The 4,410-nt window shown below is 30.0% G+C and overlaps 1 protein-coding gene across 1 annotated transcript in view; it reads right to left on the bottom strand.

Moving 5' to 3' along the window:
• LOC105622777 (putative fatty acyl-CoA reductase CG5065) overlaps positions 1-4,410 on the bottom strand; it is a 29,175-nt gene that overhangs the window by 13,845 nt on the left and 10,920 nt on the right. The gene's annotated exons all lie outside the window — the stretch shown is intronic.

Raw genomic sequence — 4,410 nt, 5'->3', positions numbered from 1 at the left:
ATATGTAATGTAAATTATATATTTTCAACATTGTGCCTATTAGAACACAATATGAAATATTAAGCACAAAATATTTTTTAAGAATTTAAGAATAAATTATAAAATAAGAAAATAATAAGAAAATAAAATAATGGTAAAAGTAACGGTTAAATTCGTTTATCATTACTATAAAAATGTAATGGTAATGACTATTATCGTTATAGACAGAAAAAGTAACGATCGTTAGTGAAAAAAAGTAACGGAAACGATAACACATTACTTCTCAACTCTAAATAAACTATTTAGTCAAAAATTTATTTGATTCTCTTCAAAACAATCTCCTCCAATGCTGCAATATATTTATGCCAACGTTTCTTCCGATATATCCTTGAAGCACATTTAAGGGTGCATTCCGAGTCACGCATGAAATGCATGATGCATCATTTGTCCTTGTTGTTTATCAAACAATAAAGAAGGAAATAATAAAGAAGGAAATAATAAAAAAGGAAAACAACAAAAACATCATGCATTTATGCGTAATTCAGAACGCACCCTAATAGTAGATTTCGGGCTAATATAATCTTTAAAAAAACGTGCAATGTAGAACTCACAAAGAGAAAGTGGCAAATTATTGTATATAATACTTCGTGAATGAGAACTCCATGTCCAATCAGGAGTCAGGTGACCAGTTTTCTCCAATCTCTTCTATGCCTATGGAGCTTTGATGCCCATATCCAATCAAGAGGAAACGAGATACACGTGATACAATTTGCCACTCTCTCCCTGTGAGGTTCTCTAGTGCAGTGTATTCTTTTTTATTGCATCTATTGATTCAAAATGATATCCATGAGGAAGAGTTCCGCATCGCTAATTGACCAATTTAAAATAAAATATTCTCACTGGTAAAGCAAAAGTTACTAGAAAACTCGGCCATAAGTAAAGCTGCCTTCCGTTTCAGGAAAGCATCATTTATCCTTGTTACTTATCGAATGTTAAACAAGGATAAAGTATGATTCATCATACACATCATGTGTGAAATGGAATGCACCCTGGATGTGTGGTATCGCACTGTGCGTTAACGGAATTCTCCCGTGGAATAATATTCGTTGAATGTTAGATATAAAATCACAAATAATAAGACAAGAAAAAGATATAAAAATTGATAAAAAATTCAATATGTACAAATTCACAACAGCCTTCAATATTTAAAATAATCTTAAATAATATAATGGGTAACTAAGAGCATAACATTAATATTAGCATACCTAATATGATATATAATAAATTTTGTTATATATTAGTATTTTTCGTTTTGTCTCTCGGGAATTGCTCGGGATCATTTCGAACAAACCCAGCATATTTGAAATGGACTCACAGTAGAGCTACATTCCAAAACTTTCTGAGGAAAATTCTACTCGAAATATAGTATACGTAATGTATACTATAGCATATAGAGTAAAATCTTCTTCAATGAGGAAGTTTTGGAACGTAATCTATATAGGTACGACATCGGTCACATGACGTCCGACATTTTTTACAACGTAATAATAATGTTATTATATAATCCAGAATAATAAAAAAATATAAAAATATACTTAATGGCCTAAAGTACAACTGACTGAACACTGAAAATTTCAAAGTACTGGTAAAAGTTTAAGATTATATAAAAAATTTATATATAAAAGAATGCATTTTTTTCAAGATCTTACAAGACTCTCTTCTTAATACTAATATTTTATTTTATTATTATGCTTGGTAAATACCTGTAATAAGGATTGTCTGTTTGGCGTAAAAACTTTGTATTGGTGTTCTGTGTGCTTCAGTTTTCATATTGTAGCGAGATCCGTGAGATAGAGGTTACGCCGTAATAACGTATAAATGCCGTGTATTCGGAATTGAATTCTTGCGTTTAATATATCCAGATCACTACATACATGGTAACACAATAAATAAAAAAAGAATGTTTGTAAAAAATGTTGTAAAAAAAATAAATAAATAATAAAATAAATAAATAAATAATAAATAATAAAAGAATAGTATGATATATTCTAGGCAACGATTTGATTTTAAAAGAAACAGTAGAAAAGAGATCTTTTTTAAATTGTCTTTTCGACAAATGATGACAAAAAGACATCGTTTTTAGATTGTTTTTTCAGCAAAACGAAAAGATGTCTATAGACTATTAGTCGATTCAGATTTGACTAAAAAATCGATTCTTGACTTCTCCAGTCTACTTATAGTCGACTTAGAATGTCAACTGTTAGTCAACTTTTTTTTAAACATTCGTATTAGTCGACTATTAGTCGACATTCGGGCTAACTTTGAAGTCGACTCTTGACTTCTCTCAACTTATAATCGACTTTTAGTCGACTTCGTGTTGTTTGTCAAAGCGTCGTCTTATCTTTGTCATTCTCCGAATGTCAAGAAGAACAACGCTTATATCAACTTGTGTCAAATGGAAACTGTGGAAAGCACCCATGTCAGGTATGTGTAAATGGACAGTCTCTTTCTGTGGACCGTCTATGGAAGGGATAACATGATATGTGAAATGGTGTATAGTTGGACGGGCAGACGGTCTCTCTCTAAATCTCCGCTCTCTCTCTCTGTCTATGGATTCATGAGTTTCAAAAAATACTATCAACTGAACACTGGAGACAGTACGATGCGTACACGTATTGATATCATTGCGCGTTCGTAGCACTTATCATCAATGGCCTAGTTTCCATCGAGGGTTTAATCCGGAAGAATGTAAGAACCAACTACAGTCAAGCATTCCCCTGTTCGACTGTAACAGGGGAATACTTCATATCATTGTGGAAGGATTACATGGTGTGTGACCAAACCACGCCTACTTTTGCGGATCAACTATGAAACACGAAACATGGTATTTATAGTCTGTTCTTATTTTAAATAATGTCTTAAGATGCTAATACAGTTCTCGGATTGACTTGTGACATTTTAAGACTGTACTTAAGATAGTCTTTAATACAATGTTAAGATATCATAAGTCAATCCAAAGACTGTATTTAAGACGATTTTAAAATAAAAATGAACTATGAATGCCCCATGTTTCGCGTTTTACAATTTAATATTTTGATAATTCCTTCCCATTATATGCGAAGCAAAAGTAGGCATGGTTTGGCCGAACTGCACACACCAATGTAATTCTTTCACCATGATATTGATGATAAGTGTTACGTTGAACACGCAGTGATATCTATTACGCGCAATATTATCTCCAATAGTATTCATTATTTATAATACATGTATTTATATTATTTATAGTATATTATCTGTAGTATACAAAGCGAGATTAAAAGAAATAAATATCGATTTTCCAACCTGACCAACTGATGTTGGATGTACTTGATTTGATGGCACCGAAGACTGAGAATTATGTACAAGTTTTGTTTCATTTATATATATATATATATATATATATATACGAAATGAATAAATAATGACAAGAGTAGACTCAGTTTTAATGTTCTTGACATATGACATATGTATATTGTGAAAAAACATAATATAATGGGCAATTAGAGAATACAACGCAGTTAATATCAGCATACAAAATGTGATATCCCCGTAAAAAAAAATGTTTAATGCATGAATATTTAAATAGCACACAGCGCTTACAAAGTATTAACAAAACGCTAAAAAAGCGTATATAATCGAAATGTGTCCATACATGTTCATATATATCTCTTTCCTTTGTAAAATTATTTTGTAGTGTAATAGAAATAATAATAGTAATGTTTAATACATATTTATATATATTTATACATGAAACATTTTTTTATTAAAAAATAACGTTCTAAAAGTTTTAGCTGTAATTCATTTTTCATTAACAAGTTATTAACAAAAAACTTGAGAATAAAAATTCAACACTATAATGAATAATTTAATAATTACATAATAAATTTCAAAATATTTACACATGTATCATAATATTTGACTTGTGTGAACAAGCGGCGCATACAACTACTAAGCTCAATCGCTTATAACTGTTAAAATGTTCTTTTGATAAAAGTATTTCTAAAAGTTTCATGTTTTTTTTAGGAAGAATTTAATTCTGCAATAAAAAAAGGGGAATTTTCATAAGAGAAGTGCAAATTATTCAAATACGAATTGCATTAGGTATTCAAATTCGATTTGTTTTAACTATAATTCAGACATGATATATATATGTATATATATATGTATATATATATGTATATATATACTTATACATAAATATAAATATCTATATATCTACATACTCACACAGCATGCGTGACAATTTGACGACTGAAGATAAATTTTCATGAGCTGCTCTAATCGGTTGTTTCAGCGACAAAAGGATCCTGATCCTTTTTGTCGCTGTAATACCCGGATGGAGCAATTTGTGAAATTTATCTTAATAGTTGACTTTTTTAGTCTAATTTAGAA

This window comes from Atta cephalotes (assembly GCF_000143395.1).
Source record: "Atta cephalotes unplaced genomic scaffold scaffold00048, whole genome shotgun sequence".
Taxonomy (NCBI): domain Eukaryota; kingdom Metazoa; phylum Arthropoda; class Insecta; order Hymenoptera; family Formicidae; genus Atta; species Atta cephalotes.
This window is presented reverse-complemented; position numbering and strand designations above follow the sequence as displayed.